At 38.7% G+C, this 19325-nt stretch overlaps 1 protein-coding gene and 1 long non-coding RNA gene across 2 annotated transcripts in view; one reads left to right on the top strand and one right to left on the bottom strand.

Annotated features, from left to right (window-relative positions):
• Positions 1-4514, top strand: part of LOC118830039 — a 32729-nt gene extending 28215 nt beyond the window's left edge. The window contains exon 4 of the long non-coding RNA XR_005009002.1: positions 4450-4514. This is a non-coding gene — a long non-coding RNA (uncharacterized LOC118830039). The remainder of the gene's footprint in view (positions 1-4449) is intronic.
• KLF13 (Kruppel like factor 13) overlaps positions 1-19325 on the bottom strand; it is a 98347-nt gene that overhangs the window by 53116 nt on the left and 25906 nt on the right. The window lies entirely within an intron of this gene.

The following is a 19325-nucleotide window of genomic DNA, read 5'->3' as shown; positions in this document are numbered from 1 at the left end:
TATAATAATCACCTATAATTATAAAGTGATGCAATGTTGGGGTTGAGAGATCATATAGACCAATTGTCTCACTATACTAATTGGCCTTTCTCCAAGTTTTGCCCACTCTAATTTATCACACATGCAACTCATGGATGAATCTTCTTAAAATACCTATTTCGTCATGTCCTTTCCCTGCTCAAAAAATTCCAATGGCTTCCCATTGTTGAGAGGAAAAATTTGAAATTCAAACCCTTCCATAACCTGGCACCCACCCCATCTATGCAATCTCATGTCACGACTCCTTGACCTGAATCTTTCATGTGTGATAAACCAAGCCCATATACAGGAAGCCTCTTTCTTCTTTTTTTGATTAATTAATTTATTTTTAGTTTTAGTTTACAACATCCATTTCCTCAGGTTTTTGAGTTTCAAATTTTCTCTCCCTCCCTCTCCTCCCACCTCCCCACGCAAGATGACATGGAATCCCATATAGAAGACTCTTTCTTCTAATGCCTTCCTATTTATCTTGTAAATAGCTTGCTTTGTAGATATTCGTTGGCATGTCCTCTCCTCCATTAGATTGTAAGGTCCTTGAGGGCAAGGGTGGTCTTTTGCCTCTTTTTGTATCCCAGGTGATTAGCAAAGTGCCTGGCACCTAGTAGGCACTTACTAAATGTTTATTGATTCATTATTCTAAGAGCAATTATAAAACTAGGCTAGAAGCAAGATAAAATTATGTGAGGAATTTTAACTACTTGCACATTTGATCCATGTCAAATTCTGCTAAAAGAAAAGGCATCCGATGAATTCTTGACCTGCCTTCTTGATGACTTCATCATTTATAAGGAAAAGGAAATAGAGCATTGATCATGTAGACTTAATTCTGATCAGGGGCAGCTAAAATTCAGACTCAGACACTTATTAACTGTGTGATCCTGGCAAGTCACTTAACCCAATTTGCCTCAATTTCCTCATCTGTAAAATGAGCTGGAGAAGGAAATGGCAAATCACTCCAGTATCTTTGCTAAGAAAACCCCCAATGGGGTCATAGAGAGCCAGACATGACCGAAATGAACTCAATAACAATAGCAACACACACACACACACACACACACACACACACACACACACACACAAGATTAAGAACCTCTAATCCAGCCTTGGGCCCTCATGACTAACTTTAGTAGTCATGGTGTTGGCCCCATGTTCTCACTTAGGATTGAGATTGAAATTTTCCTGGGATGGAGAAGGAAAGAGAGCAGGCGATGCTTTTCATTATCAGAGAGATCTGCTGATTGACACTCTAAAACAATCAAGCTCAAGCGGAATGAGTTATTTTAGAAGAAAAGAAGAAAAGGAAATTCTGACTATATGATCTAGAGTAATCCAAATGAAGATAAAAAGGTTGAGACACCTGAAACAAACTGTGGTAACAAAGGAAGTTTCCTGTTGAGCTCATATTTTAGAAAAGACACATACAGAGGAATGGCATGAAACTGTAAGAATAGTGTTATAAAAGCTTAAGTGTAGAACAAGCTGAGGTGTGCAAAACAACAACGAAAAAAAGGAACAAAAGATTTCAGTTGTATTTGGAGCAAGAAGATGAGTCAGGAAAGACTTGGGGAAGATGGAGGAATGTTCCTGGATGAGAAGGCAGAATTGCTTAACTCCTTCTGTTTTATTTTTATCTCTTCATCTTGCCTCACTTTCTGTCACTGGCACTGCCTTCCTCCCAGTCACCCTCACTTAAAACTTCCAAGTCATCCCTGAATTGTCCCTCTCCCTTCCTGTCCAGTCACTAAGTCTTGCCACTTCTGACTCCTTAAAGACCAAGATAAAAAATTTTAGAAAATATTTTGTTACTTTTGATACGTTCAAGTCTCTTGCCCCAGATGTTAATGAAAGAATATTCATGGGTGACTGTGGAGCCATTGTTAATAATCTTGAGTGATCATTAAGAAATGAAGATATTTAAGAGAGTTGAAGATGATGGTCCATTTTTTTTAAGAATGAGGAAAAAAAGTGGATTCTGGAAACTACAGATCAGTAAATTTAATGTTGAACTGCAGCAGAATTCTAGATCTTATTGTTAAACATCATTGTGAGCCCACCACCATCATCACTAACGTTTATATAGCTCTTTCTATGTGCCAGGCACCGTGCTAGCTTAGAAATGAATGGTTATTATTAGGAGTCAGTATGAGTTGACTAAAAATTATTTTCTCTTTAAAATATATTTATTAGAGTGGTATATCAGGAGATGCTTTAGACATAGGACATTTTGATTTCAATAGCATTTGATACAATCTTTTGTGTTACCCTTGAGAGCAATATGCTATTCAATTTAATCCAAGGGCCCTTTGATATCTAATTCAATTATTACTGTTCTATGCTGTGTAAAGCGCTGTGTGAGGTGATAGGAATACAAAGACGAAAACAAAACAGTCCCCTGTGATCAAGGGGTCTACATTGTACTAGATAGACATGTGTCCTGGAAAACTAATGAGGCCGATCTGTGTGTAAGCATTGACTTAGTCCTACTCCATCTACCAAACATCTGACATGGAGCTTTTATGTAGCAAGTGCTCAAAAAACACTCGCTGAATTGCAAATGCTCAAAAAGTACTTGTTGAATTGTCAGATACAATGGAAGTTGAAAGTGAGAGGTCAAGGCAAAATACAAGCTCTCCATGCAGCAGAGATGCTATTATCAGTCATTCTTGAAGTTTCGTTCTCACTGAATCGACTGATGCTAACCTTGAGGAGCCATAACCAAGGGGAAATAGCATCACATGATCCAAAGAGCGGCATTTATAATTCTCCCCAATGGCTCTCTTCCACGCATGTTATTGTACATGAGACACTGGTGGATTCCACAGTGACCTGCTCCTGAAAAAGGAGGCCTAATGCATCTCAGAGGTCTTCTCTAGCTTTTTAATAGCCACTCTCCTTCCTACTCCCAGAGTCCAGATCATTCCTTCCTCCCTAACTTTCCATATTTGGTGCTCTTCTGTCCAATTCTTCCACAGGGAGCTGATAAGTTATTAATACTTTGGCTGGGATTAATTTAATGTGATATACTTCCAAAAAATTTTTAATGTTTTATTACTGCACTTTGCATTTAACATCAAAATCATTTCTGGATAGAAAACTCACTCTAATCTTGAGACTGAAAACAATTAAGCAAAAGCTTAGTGAATACATAGTGAAAACATCCAGCAACATATGCAATATTCTACCCTCATTGTCTACTGCCAAAAGGAGGGGGATTCTATTTCATTATCTGTTCTCTAGGGACATTACTGTTTTTCTTTTTAATTGCTCAGAGTCTGGCTTCTTAGTGACCTTTTCATTTATATTGTTGTAGTTATGGTGCAGTTAGGTGGTGAACTAGATAGAGTGTGGGCCCTGGAGTCAGGAGAACCTGAGTTCAAATTTGGCCTCAGAAACTTACTAGCTGTGTGACCCTAGGCAAGTCACTTCACTCTGTTTGCCTCAGTTTCCTCATCTGTAAAATGACCTGAAGAAGAAAATAGCAAACTACTCCAGTATCTGAAACCCCAAACAAGTTCACAGAGAGTCCTAAGGCACTAAAAATGATTCAATGACAACAAAGGCTATTGTGTATATTGTATTCTTAGTTGTGCTTATTTCAATCGCTCAACAAACACTCATTAAGTTGCCTCCCAAGTGTCAGGTACTATGCATCAGTTCATACAACTTTTCCCTTATTTCTCTGAATTCTGAATGTCTCATTATATCCATATGCCTCAATTTATTCAGCCATTCCCTATCTGTGGGAACTGACTTCATTTGTGATCATTTGCTATCACCAAAATGCTGGTGTGAATACAGGTACTGGTCTATTTTTTCCCTTCTTCTAGTCCTCCAGAGTTCATGTTTATGATAACTTTCTAAAGGAAAGGGTGACTATGTCCAAAGAAGGAAATCGGAAGATTGGAATTTCAGTGCCTAGAAAGGTCCAGGGTTCTCACCTTGCTACTATGAGAGACCAACATCCCAGCCAAAATACTAAGTTGGCCCACAGAGGTGGGACTATGCATAATAGGAACATAAATCTAGAGTCAGAGGGGACTTCAGACGCCTTGATGTCCAAACTTTTTGGTGTACATATGAAAAAATCAAGGCCCAAAGTAGTTAAATGACTTGCCTAAGGTCACACAGCTAGTCATTATCAAAGGCAGGATTTGAACTCAGGTACCCTGACTTTAGGGCTAATGTTTTTGCCCTTGAAACAAGCTACCTCCCTACCTAGCTTGGGATATTTAGCCTTCCACTTTCTCAGCATTTTACACCCAGCATGAAATTTCCTTGGATCAGAACTGTAATTAGGATAATCCTAGGGGATCTAAGAGAGGTTTGCCTTAGATCACAATTTGAGATGGTGAAGAAAGCTAATTGGTACAGAAGCTCTAATCAACTGGTTTTTGTTTTGTTTTGTTTTAGGAACTCACTCAAAGTTTTGTAATCTGAGATCATAGGACTGGAAAGGACCAGAAGGCATCTCCATCCCACAAATAAGGAACTGGAGATCCACAGAAATTAAAGAGTTCCCCCAAGATTACTCAATGATGAAGGAAGGACTAGATCCCAAGGTCTCTTGTTTCCCTAATTCAATGCTCCTTCTACTACATTTTGTGTCAATTTGTCTTATTCTAAAGATGCCAAGATCGTAGGTATGAATCACTGAGTCATAGAGTTACAAGAGCCCTTAAAGATCTAATCCAACAATACAAGTTTAAAGAACTCTGAGAGATAGGCCAACAGTTGGGCCAAAATCTCACCCATTCCTTGAGCATGGGGAAAAATAGGTACTATTTCTTGAAAACCATCATGGTCTGTTATTGAATAGGAAAAAGGAAATTGAAATGCAGTCATCACAATCCCCACAAATCATTTTTTAAAGTCTTCTTTCTTCTCAACACTTAAAAACCTCACTAAATCCCATGATATATATGTAACAGAAAATTCATTCAGCTTGATATAAAAAGCAGCATAGTGAAATGGTTAGAATATTGAATTTGGAACCAAAAGACCTGGGTTTGAATCCTGGTTCTGCTAGTGTAGAACTTGAGGAAAAGCAGCTCATCTCTTTGCCTCTGAGTTTCCTTGTCTGTAAAATGAGGGTTTTGGAAAAAATCATTTCCAACATCGGCTCCATTTAAAATCCTACAATCTTCTAGTTCGCATTCCGGCACATCATTCCATTTGTAAAATTAAGTCTGTGATATGTGAATGGATTAATAAATAAAAGGATTAAAGCCAAGAGCTGTGAATTGTACTTTGTCTTGTTTCCAAAAACTTTAGGTACTCCAGGCTATGAAACACATGTTATCAATTTCTTTGCAAATGTGTTTGCCAGATGAGGATTTCTCTCCCAATTCCAAACCGGACATCAATAAACATATAATCCATTTTCTATTCTGGTATTATAACTTAGTTTAAATATTCCATGGGGAGGGGGAGGGCAGGACACAGAATGAGCTGGACACCAGTCAAACAGTTATTGACAACATAGTCACTTCCTCTCTTACAGCACAAGGAAACAAACAAAAAACCAAAAAAATCCCATGACAAACCAGGTAAGACTGATGTACCTCTCCTTGCCAGAACCCTTTTCCTCCTTCAATTATTTTTTCTTCTCCCCACCTCCCACATTCTAGCCATAAGCCAGGATCTTCCCCCTATAATGGTTTGTTGTTGGTTTTTTAAAAAACTTTTTTGTGTCATGGATACCTATATCAGTCTGTCAAAGTTTTTAGACTGTACCCTACTGGCTGAATAATATTTTTTAAAGCATTGAATAAACTCTACAGAATTACAAAGGAAAACAATCATATTGAAATGGCTATCAAAAAAAGATATATTTAAAAAGTTCACAGACCACAGGTTAAGAATTCCTGCCTGGAAACACCAGCTTTCAGAAAATGTGTATCAGTCCTTCACACTTTAACATGAATTTCAATTACCCTTTTGCCTTTCCCAGGGGTTACGCATTTTAAATTTTCACTCTAATTAAAGACTTTGTACCCTGCTCAAAGAATTTCAAGCATAGCTGTGAAGTGGGTGTGGGGAGGGGAAGAGAAGGGAATTATTTGTTTTTGTTTTATGAGAAGGGTCTTTTCCCTACTTTCTGAAGGTATCAAGAACTAAGGGCCAACAAGCTATAGAAGAACCGACCAGTGTTCTAGTTTCTGCAATTAAGAAAATATGGTCTTGGGCAAGTCATGTGACCTCTTTGAGTCACAATGTCTGTACCCATAAACTGAATTAGATTAGAAATTCCCATCGTATTCTTCTAACATTCTTCTAAGAATTCTGCGAGTTGAATCAGATTATCCACAATTACATGTCTCACAACTAGCCATATCTTAGATGTTCAGGTTATTACTGATCCAGGCAGGGACCAAGCCCCCTCCTGCTTAGATTGTCTTGTACTCTTTAAGGCAAAAAAAGATAACCACTGCATGTTGTCAAAATTGTTGCTTGTTTGAAAAAAAAGGCATCACTTCTTTTCCTCTTCCCATGGTTTCAACACTTTAACATGTTCCCATCATAATGAGTATCTAATATTTAATTCATATTTATTGAATGCCTATGAGCAGTATGTGGAAAGAAGTCTGACTTTGATGCCAGAAAGCAGAGGCCTGTGTTCAAATCCCAGCTGTTCTGTCCTGATTTTCATACCCACATGATGTTGGACAGCAGCATAGTACAATGGAAAGAGGGGATTTAGGGTCAGAGGTGGACCCTGGGTTTACATCCTAGCTTTGCTCCTTGCCATCTGTGTACCCAGGCTTCCTGGGCCTCAGTTCCATCATCAGCAAGACAAGGAGGTAGGACAAGATCATCTCTACGGTGCCTTTTGACTCAAATTGTACAATTCTCTGTGCTAGGTACCTCTCGTCTGGGGCATGTTCTACACTTCTGGCAGCTATTATGGTAAAGCTTTCCCAGCTCTTGATTCAGCTCCAGTTAGCTGAGCTAAGCACAGATGATTGAGTTGGAAACTCTCCGAAGATGCTGTATTTCCAACTGGCTGCAGATGAACTCCAGGTGCCAATACCTTGAACTAGAATAACCAGAGCTGGGTTTTATTACTGAAGGGGAGAAAGATGGCTGACAGATGTGGCATTCCTGCCATTGGAAAGAATCTATCCTCAGAGAAAATAGGAACTGTGGTATTTCTGAGATGGCTCAGGGTCTGTCAGAAGCTCAACATTCAACACACTGAATCTGCATCAGAAAAGACCACTTGAAGCATAGAACTGGCACTGGAAGTGCTTTATGGGTAACTTAGGCCAAGCCCCATCATTCTGTAGAAGAGGACAACAAATGAACCATGATAAAATCCTGAGGGAAGGAAATTTCACATCACTTGAGAACTAATCCTTAGTACAACGGCAATAGCAGCTACTAGAAACCCAGCTGCTGAAAGTACTGGTTAGCATTTCCCATCCAGGTGCGAGGGCCTTCATTGTTCAAGAACTTTTAGGTGGCAAGTTAATATGATGGGAGAAGTCGTGCCTGAGGTTAGAGTCCAAACCAAGGGGACTTTCACCTGAGGTAAAAGCAACTGATGGTAGTGGTAGTTCCCAGCCAGCCCAAAGCAGAGAGGAAGGTGCTGAAATCCAGATGTAGGGGATGAAGAGGGAGAAGACAGACAGCAGTACTATGTGAATGCAGTCGTACCAGAAGAAGGGACAATCTGTCCTCCAAAGAGTTCAAACTATGTCTCTACAGGGCTTAGGCGAAGGACCTGCTAAGGGGTCATTTTAGTGACAGGACCCTGAGGCTGGTAGCCTGTGGTCTGGGAAAGGATCTTATGGAACAGGTTGGTGAAAGTGTTCCACGTGGCAACAGCAGACTCTTGAACACCACGGAGAGAGGAAGTACATTCCCCTGGGAGAAAGCAGCTTCTCTCCTATTTTGACATCCTGGGGGAAAGTCCAAATTCTTCATCCTAGTTGCAGATCTGCCCTGGTTAGTCTTTGTTAGCAAAGTAGATCCTGGAATAATAGTGTTACTTACAGTATTACTCACTTAAAAGTAATACTGGTGAGCCCAGATGCTTTTTGGTCAGTCAGTCCACCAACCCTCAAAGGCTCAGGCTGCTGGACTTTAATTATTTCATGGGCTTTCTGTTTTCTCATTGGTCATGTAAGAATATGCTGTCAGAATCTGCATGATAGGTCAGTACCCTGGGTTCTTCATCATTGAGAGGATGATTTCCCAATCTTCTTTTGTTTTCCTAGCCAGTCACAATATTCCTTTCCAGTAATAAAGAAGTGGACTCACTGAGTTGTGAGGATCGAGTGATATAACATAGTTAAAGTGCTTGTCATATTATAAAACACTCTATAAATACTAGTTATCATTATTCTGACTCACTTATGGAAATGAGCACTCTCTTCGAAATTTAGTTACCACAGTGATATCAGAGAGCTATGTCTGTCTGAATTCTCGTGGATCCAGAAACCGAGATCAGTAAGAGGAGCCTCCCAAAATAGCCCAAAGAGAAGATAGTCACTGTGGACTATCCAGGTCCCTTTCCACTACATATTGGGAAAAGCATTGGTTTGGGCACCAAAATATCGGAGTTCAAATCATCACTCTGTTACTCCGTGTGATCTAGAACAAGTGCTTTACTTCTCTAAATCTGTTTTCTCATCTGCAAAATGAAGGAGTTGGAAGAGATGATTTCCTAAGTAGAAATAGTCTGCAAACAAATGACAGAATTAAATGGCCTGGTAGGAAGTTGAGAAGCCTGAGAGAACATGGACATGAAAATGCAGAAAATAAAGAGCAGTCTTGCTGGGGGAGGAGCGGGGAGTGGAAGGGGTATTAGCTCAGAACTAAAGAACCAAGGCTTTGGCAGAAGCCTTGAAAAATACCCAGATACCAATCTTGGGCCCAGAGAAAAGATGAGGAAATGCATCTCCCTCCTTTCATTTAAAGAGGTAGAGGTCTACATTTGTAGAATGTTACATACTTTATCTGAGAGAGTTAGGATGTGAAATAACTTTGCTTAACTGCTTCTACCCCCATCCCACCACCACCACTCCTTTCCTATTGGGAAAAATTCACTGGAGAGGGGCAGGGCATGGGAGAGAGAAGTGGTATATCTGGATATGACTATGATATAAAAACTAAGAAACACAAAGTTACCCTGGTTACCCAAAGCTACACACTACTGCTTAGGACAATAAAAAAAATCATACACAATAAGTGAGATTAAGCAACTACAGAAATCCTCTTCAGGTCAACCCAGGCATGATTTACAAATATGTTGTGGATTATATTAAGGCACTACCCAAAATTTCAATAGGAAGCTATCTAACTGAAATATAACTTATACAAAACACAGTATCATCTTTGACATCTTAATAGCTAGACTTCAGATCCAAATCTTAATGTCACTTTAAAGATTTTTCATAAAACCTACTAAATTCCACTTAAATTGGTTATCTTTGTCATTGCTGATGACTGATTACTAATGATGAAACTTCGTGTGATAAAATTACTTTGGGAAAGTCACAATAATTCTTATTCTAAGCACCAACAAAATTCATATTTATATAGTACCTATCAAAGGTCTGAATTCCCTGAATATTTTTTACAAGAATTGCTAGGAAAAATAGAAATCAATTTGGCAAAAATTACATTTAGACCAGCAGGTTATTCCATATACCACAATAAATTCAAAATAGATGCATGATCTGAATATGAAATGGTTAGGCTAAAGGATAAATGAGAAACAGCTAAAAGAGGGAAGACACTGGAATTAGTTCAGTGACATTCAAAATCACGAAGTCTTTTAATGACAAAATCAGAACTAAAACCCAGGCCACTGATTCTTAGTCTAGTGAATTAATTAAAGCTTCTAACCAGGTTCATGGCACAAGACTACATAAGCAGATAACAAGTTGAATGACAAGGTTAGGATCTTCAAAAAAAAAAAAAAAGAATGAAAGAGAATTGTGATAGGCTAGATACAGGGGTGGGAAACCTGTGGCCTCAAGGCCACATGGGGCCTTGTAGGTCCTTGAGTGTGGCCTTTTGACTGAATCTAAGTTTTACAGAACAAATCCTTTTATTAAGGGGATTTGTTCTGTGAAGTTTGGATTCAGTCAAAGGGCCACACTTGAGGCTCTAGAGGGCACCGTGTGGCCTTGAGGCCACAGGTTCCCCACCCCCTGACAATGAACTGAATCATAGAAGCTTAAAAAAACTAACAGAGATAAGTTTATGTTATATTACAGGGTTAAGATTATAAGCTTCACAAGTGTGCAAATAGGTAACCATCCATTTGAAAAAGATCTGGGGGTTGTAGTGGAGTCTAAGTTCAAAAAAAGTCAAAGTACAACATGGCAGACAAGTAAGTGAGTGCTATCCCAGGCATGAGAGGAATGTACTATTCCAAAACATTAGAGGTCCGGTCCAGAACATGCCCTGGTCTGAGTATGCCTAGTGAACTATATTCAGTCACATTTTAGCATGGTTACGGACAAGCTAGAGTCAGCCCAGGGGAAAGTGACTAAGATGGTGAAGGTAGCCTACCATGTCATTTGGGATAATTTGAAGGAACTGGTACTGTGTAGTTTGTGGAATTAGACTAAGGGGAAACCACTTACCCATCTATGTGGCCTTGGGAAAATCATCTAACCCCTCCCCCTAAGCCTCAGTTTCATCATCTGTAAATGAGGAGATTAGACTAGATACCCACTGAGATCCATTTTGGCTCTAGATTTATGACCCTGTTTCTAGGATAAAGTCATTAACAGAATTTTCTTTGAAGAATCATTTTGGTTTGTTCCACCTCTAAAATCCAAAGAATCTTATTATTTAACTTTATTAATTAAATTATTGTTATTGATTAATAATTAATTATTATAAATACAATTATTATTACTGTTATTAATTCTTCATTAATTATTAAATTATTTAACTTTATCCAGCCTCCGTTTCCTCATCTAGACAGGCAGCATGGCATAACAGATATAGCAGCAGACCTTGAATTAAGAGACTAGGGTTCAAATCCAACCTCAGATACTCATAATTCCCTCCAAACCCTCCTCTCTTCCTAAGTTCCCTGTTACTGTTGGGGGTACCACCATCTTTCCAGTCACCCAGGCTTACAGTCATCTTTGACTCTTCATTCTACCATACCTGTTGCTGGCCCCTATCCAATCAGTGGTCAAGTTCTGTTGTTTCCACCTTCATAGCATATCATTACCTCATGCTGCTGGTTGGTCTCCATTTCTCACATCTCTCCTCATTCCAATCCATTCTCCACTTAGCTGTCAAATCACTCTGCCTAAAATGCGGGTCTAATTGTTGTTCTCTCTCCCTTCTATTCAATAACTCAATTGGTTCCTTGTTACCTTCAGGATCAAATAGAAAATCTTCTGCTTAGTTTTCAAACCCTTCAAAACCTTGTCCCATCTCTCTTTTCTAGTCTTCTTACACCTTACTTGCCACCATGTACTCTGAGATCCAGTGACACGGTCCTCCTTGCTGTTCCTTAGACATGGCTCTTCATCTCGAGATTCTGAGAGGATTCCCTGACTATTCCTCATGTCTGGAACACTTGCCTTCCTCATCTTTACCTTCTAGCTCCCTGGCTTCCTTCAAGGTTCATTCAGCTCAAGGCCTACCTAATGTAAGAAGAGTTTGCCAGTCCTTAATCTTAACACATTTCTTCTGAGATTACCTCTGATTTATTCTATAAATATTGCCCTTGTACACAGTTGTCTTTGTATCATCTCTGACACTAGACTGTGAGCTCCTTGAGGACAGGAGCTATCTTGTGACTTTTTTGTACACCCAGTGCATAGCGCAGTTCCTGGAACATAGTACGTGATTAACATATGCTAACTGATTGACTGACTTACTTGTGTTTCTCCTACATTTTCGAAGAGGACCATGACATCAGAGAGATGATGACCTGACTTGAAGTTGACTTTAATTTGAATGAGGGAGGGCTGTGCGAAGTCACCAGCCTCATTTTCTCTTCCAGAGCCATCTGGGTCCAGTGGCCAGATATTCATCAGGATGACTAGAGATGGCCCAGGATGCAATGGGAGACCCTGGCCCTTGTAGGCTAAGGTCTGACTCACTTACTAACATGTGGTCAATAGCAAATCTCTCACAGGCTCCATCTGTAAGATGGAGATAATAATGATTGCACCATGACCCTTACAAGGTTGTTGTGAAAGGAGCTATATATAGACTTGAGTTGTTATGATGACTTATAAAATAAGGAAATTGGACTAGATTGTCTCTAAAGTCTCTTACAACTCTAATAGTATTCTTAATTATATACAATCATAATAAAAGTATTAAATCATAATAATAATAATTATTAAAATTATTACTTAAAGAATAGCTGTAGTATCTACCTCATGGGGTTATTGTGAAGAATGTTTTATAAACCCTAAAGCACCATACAAATGTGAGGTATTAATTTATTTATTACTTACATAGCACTTTACCATTTACAAAGCACTTCTCTCAAAACTCTGCGATGCAGTTGGTGAAAATATTATTATCCTATTTTACAGATGAAACAACAGAGGCTAACAGAGCCAGGAATGGAACCCAGCACAGGCCACATCAGTTCTAATGCATTTTCCATTAACCAAAATGCTTCTCTGAGTCTGTTTTTGTTTTGTTTTTTAACCACTGGGAGAAAACCTACTAATAGTAAGAATAAAAATGGTGCTTCTGTAGTGCTTTAAAGGTTTGAAAAGCATTTTACATGCATTATTTCATTTGATCATTGAACTTTATTTAGTCAAGGTTTGGATGGCCAAAGGTAGCAGTGGGTACTGCATTCTGAATTCTAGTTACCCATAAATGTCTCCATGAAATACTTGGCTTTTCATTGATGTCACTCACATTCATGAGAGTTTTCACCTTTTCCTTTCAGGATTAAAAGAGAAAGGGGGCATTGCGTCCGTTATTGTTTCTCAGCTTCCTCGATCAGTCCTTTCAAAGCCTGTCCTCCTTATCACAGTGACGTGAGAAAATACACAGGAATGAGAATATCCTGTGGATATTGTGTCCCCAACAGCCATTTCTTAAAGACCCAGGAAAGAGCTGAGACATGGGATTTACAGCAAATCAGGGGAAAAACAATCCTCTTTGTTTGTTTCTATACGGAATGACTACATGTTGGCATCTGAAAAGTCTGGCTCTTTTATTGCTGTCGTGAATGTACCTCCATAAGAACACTTTTAAACAGCTCTGTGAAGTATGTACTCTGTGAGATTCAGTTTACAGGATCATAAGACCAAAGATCTGGAGGAGGATGGAACTACAGAGGCAATCCAGTTCAATACCCTCACTTTTTTCAGATAAGGAAACTGAGACCCAGGGAGGTTAAGTGACTTGCCCAACGTCACTCAGCAGTAAGTATCCACACTGAAGTGGTCATATCCCATCACATGGCCTTCCTCCAGCACACTTCTCCTTCCATACCTTTCCTTTTTATAAAAATAAATCAGAGGAATTAAAATACTTAGGTTGGGATGATATAAAAAATAAAGTCTGATTTTTTTTAGTTGAACAAGAACAGATCTTACAATTGTAGGGTGTGTTAGATATTTTCTTTTCAAACATAAAAAGTTTAGCCATCTGCAAGAACTGAATGTGTGTCCACATGTTTTTATTAGAGGCACAGTGTGGCAAGGGCCATGTATTCCTCATGTAACTCAGCAGGAGCCATGATAAGCACAGCTAGGATTAACTATAAACAACAGCCGGTAAATCCAATGAACTTGTCAGAGCTTTAATAATAACTCTACTTCATATACTGGGATAGCTCCAAATCTCCAGAAATAAACAGATCAAGTTGTATTTGGGCCTTTCTCTTTTCCTTTCCTCTTTATACTCTGTCTCTCTCTTTCCTTCCCCCTCCCCTCCCCCTCCTCCCCTCCTCTCCCCCCTCTCTCTCCCTCCCCCCTTTCTTTCTCTCCCCCTCCACCCCCTGCCATCTTTGCCAAAGGGGATAGAGCACCTTCACTGTGAAGGGACATAGAGGTTCTCTTTTGTGCCACCTGGTGATTTGGCAAACCCTTTTACCCAGGATCATGTTATTTGTTTTTCCAGGGTGAGTCCCTCTTCCACGTTGTTGACTAAGCAGAAAACAGAGTGTACAACCTAGAAGTAGTGATTCAGAGGAATGTGGTCTTATAGAAAAAGCTACAAATAAGAGAAAAATCCTCAGAGGCCAGATATTGACTTAACTATGGTCAGTCATAGAACCATAACTTGTTAAAACTTATCCTATCCTCTCGCATCTCTTCTGGGATTTCTGTCCATTTATCATCCCCTTTCTTCTCTCATAATCAGCCTCTTCCTTTCTACTGGCCTCATCCTCTCAACCTAGAAACACAATCAGTTCTGCTCTATCCCAGAAATCAAAACAAAACACAGACTCTTCCCTTAACCCTACTACCCTCTCAAGCCACTCCCTGCATCTCTCTTCTCTCTCACTGATATATTTCCAGAAAGATTAATATACACAGGCTACCTCCACTTCTTCACCATCCATTTACTCTTCAAGCCTCTGTCATCTGGCTTCTATTTTCATCATTCCACTGAAATTTCTTGCTTCAAGGCCTCCAATGATTACTTAATTGCCAATATCAATAACTTTGGCTCAGTCTTCATTGCTTTTTTAACCTTTCTGAAGCATTTGACACTTCTAGCCATCCCCTCTTTCTTGATGTTCTCTCATCCCTTGGCTTCCAGACAGGGTTCTCTCTTGGCCTAACTATGCCTTCTTGGCTCTTTCACTAATTTATTTTCCTACTCTACAGCCCTAAATGTGGGTTTCTCAAAATCACTGTCCTTGATCCTGTTCTCTCTACATCCTTCTCCCCCCTCTCCCATTTCCCATGGCTTCAATCATCATCTCCATGCAGATGACTCCCAAATCATATAACCAACCCCAGCCTCTCCCTAAGTTCCAAATCTATATTGCTAATTGCCTTCTAGACATCTCTACTGGATATCCTGTCTGCAATCCAAATTCAACATGTCCACTGTCTTTCCACCTAAACCTGACCCTCTTCCCAATTTCCTTATTTCTATTGATGATACCACCAACCTATCAGTCACCCAGGCAAAAAACACTTGCTCTTCCCTCTCCTTTACTTCCCAAACCCAATCAGTAGTAACCTAGCCCTATCAATTCTATTTCCACAACATCTCTCATTTCCACCACCACTCCCTTCTCACACAATACCATCCAAGTTCAGGAACTTGTCACCACTTGTTTGAACTGGACTAAAAGAATCTTCACTGGTCTCTGCCTGGTTGCTGTCATCATCCTTCACAAGGATGCCAAATTTATCTTCTTAAAGAACAGATAAAGCAATATTACTACGTGGCTCAAAAAACAAAAATGAAAAAGGCCCCAAACCCACAAAATGGTGATTGCTTATTTCTTACAGCCTTGCATCTGGCATTCAAAACCTTCCCAAATCTGGCTCTAACCACCCCCTCCTAACCTTATTTCTCCAACACACACTTCAAATTCCTGCCTGACTGAACTACTAAATGATTGCTTCCTCCACCAATTGCTGAGATTTGATCGTTAACTCTAGGCCATTCCTCATGCTTGTCTTGTGTTCCCTTTTCATCTCTATTTGTTGAAATGCTACTCTTCCTTCAAGGACCAGTTCTATGAAACCTGCCATGATGCCTGTCCATCCCATTTCTCAGCTAAAAGTGATCTATCAGATATTCTTACAGCACTCTGTAGTTACTAAGTCGAATATTAATTCATTCATAATGTTGTGACTTTTTTATCCAAATGATGTGTAAGCTACTTGAAGGCTGGTTTTTTATACACAAATCTTTTTTTTTCTTTTTTAAATACTCATAAGGAATTTAAAAATAAAAATTCTTTCTTCCATACCATGTTGCCACCTTCAAGAAAACATTCAAGAACCATCTCTGTGTCCACGTTTTCCGGGGATACTGGTACAGACAACCTGTAACTATCATTTTCAAATTATCCCTAAGCCCACCAATGGCTAATATAATCTCACCAGAAAAAAAGTGGTAAAAATGAAATACACAAATCACCTAGATTGTAAGATCCTTGAGGGGGGCATACCAATGCTTTTTTGTTTCCCCTGAAGTGCCATATACACAAAGGAAGATTAACATATTTCTCAGATCACGAGTCAGTTTAATGTCAGAAATAAGACCATTTGCAAGGGCTCATCTTTGCTATACAGACACGGGGCTGATACCATTCTGAAAAACCCTTGATCCAAAGCTTCAAATATAACTGAGTTAACTTTTTTTTAAGCTCACAGTGAGTTACGCCAGTGAATTAAAACCCAAGAAAGTTAAGCCAAAAAATATTTTGAGTCCAAAAAACCAATTGTATTTGAACTCACTGTGTCTGAGCTGAAATGTATATGTGTGCGTCTTTCAGAATAAGAAATAATGGTCTTTGAGGTAAGTCTTGGCAGCAGTGTTTTTCTCTCTGCTTGAGTAAATCCTGAATTTCAATTTGCATTCAGCCAACTGAAATGCTACCACACCTATTCCACACACATCACCACCTGTGAGCGACTTCTTGAAGGTCTACTGCAAAAGTAACTGCCAGCATCAGATTTTTTCTTCTTTCTGCACCTGCCTCAACTTGGCCTCAAGATCCATTCAGAAAGATTTCCAGTGACTGACCTTTGCATAAGGGTAACTCAGATGACAGTGTGGGCATATCTATCCTGGATCAAAATAGTAGACATTGGGGTGAGAGAATAAGTCATTTTTACTATTATAAATACTTGAATTAACTATAAAGGAAGAATGAAGACAGGCATTATCTGCATCCAGAGAAAGAATTGATAAACAGAAGTATGTATAGATAATTTTACACATGCGTGTGTGTGTGTGTGTGTGTGTGTGTGTGTGTGTGTGTGTTTAATGGTAAGCCATCTCTAGGCTGGGGTGGGGGGGGAGGAAAAAACCAGGGAAAAGAGAAAATAAATTTATGTGATAATTTTATTATATATTTAAAAGGAATAGAAAGTTGTACAGAATAGATTTGCAATTTCATGTGCAATCATCTTTAATTATACTATGTTGTGAAAATGCTTATTATTTTAATCCATAAATTAAAAATAAAATTTTAAAAAATCAGTAAGATAAGGTCCTCACTTTCAAGGACATTATTTATGATCTAATAGGGATTTCAATTACATATCTGTCATTATGGAAAGTTGGGATATTTTGACTTTTTTTCACACCCAGAAATCATTTTCTTCCAATGTGGATATTTCACCTCTTCTGAAAAGGGCAGATTTTGCCATATTTTATATTAAACAATTTTAGAACAATTTGGGGGAGATATTTACCTGATTTAAGTTTTCTTTCCTGAATGGATAATCTTAATATTTTAGTTTTTTCATGAAAGAAGTAATTTCTACTCCCAAAAAATGTATACACAAAGATGAAAAAAAATTTTTAAAGAACACAATGTCGAATCTGTTGTTCAACAAGTGTAAAGGGACCAAAGGATGCTATCCTTCATGCTTCTCTTTGAGAAAGAATTCCAGTATCTGAAAATATGGAATTGTGTGCTCCCCTCCTCAAAAAAAAAAAATCCAGAAGACCCAAAGCTCATCAAAGCAAAAAAATATTTCTGCAGATAAGCAAAGGAATGCATCCCAAAATAAGAGAAGTAGAAATAAATCACAAAAACAACAAACAATAGATCTCTAGTGTGATTTTCCTCTTTATGTTTAAGATTCATTTTGACATGACAGAAACCAGAATTGTCTGTCTGATTATACCATGTAAAGTAATTATTAAGCTGGTTTCATTATAAACAGAATTACTATTGTCTGGGGATTGCAAAAGCAGTGTCAGTTATGAAATCTAATATGGTGACTACCTTTGCCTAAGGCCCTAGTTTTATGAAAAATAGAAATTAGAAGTAATCAAAGACATAGGTATATGGTATCACACTGAAGAGTTGTTGAAATCTTAGAGACTCTGTACAGACTACAATCTATTTACTCCTGATTCAGTGATTTTCCCAATTACAGAAAAGACCAAAAAGAAAAAATATTCGTAGTTACTATACATGTACGTGTGCATATAAATATGTGTGTGCATGTATACACATACATATATGTGTGTATACACACATACAACACTATATGTATGTATACACCCATATATATACACATATGTATGTATACGTATATGTATGTATCTTAATATTTGGTTTCCTGAAACACTCTGCTTCAGGGCTAAGGGTGGCAACTGACCTCAGCATTATTGGCAACTATCCTAAACAGGATTTATTAACATCCAGAGAGACTGAGACCTGCCATTTTTGAAAAAACTAAAGCTGTCATGGAGAAGCATGGAAAGGTAAGGGGCTCTTCCCTGTATTCCTTTTATAGCTGATTTGGGGACTTTCTGTCTAGTTTCTTTTGTTTCTTCAGGTGTCTCTGGTTGATAGAATAAAATTTTTATGTGCTCAATGTTTAGGTGTATTATAATTAACTGACTGTTCTACCTGGGACTTTGGCAGAATTGTTTTTTCTCTGAGTCATTAGCTGACTCCTTCCACTCCTTCTATTCCTTCTCCTTATATCTCTTTCTATAAAACTCTGTTATTCAAAGCTCTAACTGCAGCCTCCTCCATGACTCTATACTCCCTTCCCTTGGCTTTGACTCTTATATCTGTACAGATAGCACCCAAAACTATGTCATATAGGACCATCACATAGTAAGACCATTGATTTAGAAACTGGAAAGAATTTTAAAGTTATCTACTCCAATCCTCTCATTTTATAGATGAAAAAACCGGGGTCCAGAGAGACTGAATAGCTTATCCAATGTCATAAGAGTGAAAAAACCTGATCTCTCACTATCATAAATATCAGTCTTTTACTTCCAATTGCTTCCTAGCTATTTCTACCTGGATGTCCTGCCAGTACCTCAAACTCGCTCCAGAAATGAACTGCTTGTCCTGTATGAACTCTGCACTTTCTGGGCTTTCCTTTAAAAGCACTGCCATTGTTCTGGTTAGTGGAGTTTGGGATTTCTCCATTATCTTTTATTCTTTCTCTTTTTTCTCCACGTTAAATCGGTTACCAATACTGTCTCTAATACCTGTCAAATTGCTCCCAGATCCAATCACTCTTATAAGACAGTCATTACCTCTTGCCTGAATTAATGCAATATCCTCCTGGCCAGGCTTCTTATGTCCAGGCTTTCCTTCCTCCAACCTATCCTAAAGAATGCTTGCCAGGTTCATCTTGTCTAATGCTTGAATACTATGT

This window comes from Trichosurus vulpecula, chromosome 8, assembly GCF_011100635.1.
Source record: "Trichosurus vulpecula isolate mTriVul1 chromosome 8, mTriVul1.pri, whole genome shotgun sequence".
NCBI lineage: Eukaryota > Metazoa > Chordata > Mammalia > Diprotodontia > Phalangeridae > Trichosurus > Trichosurus vulpecula.
This window is presented reverse-complemented; position numbering and strand designations above follow the sequence as displayed.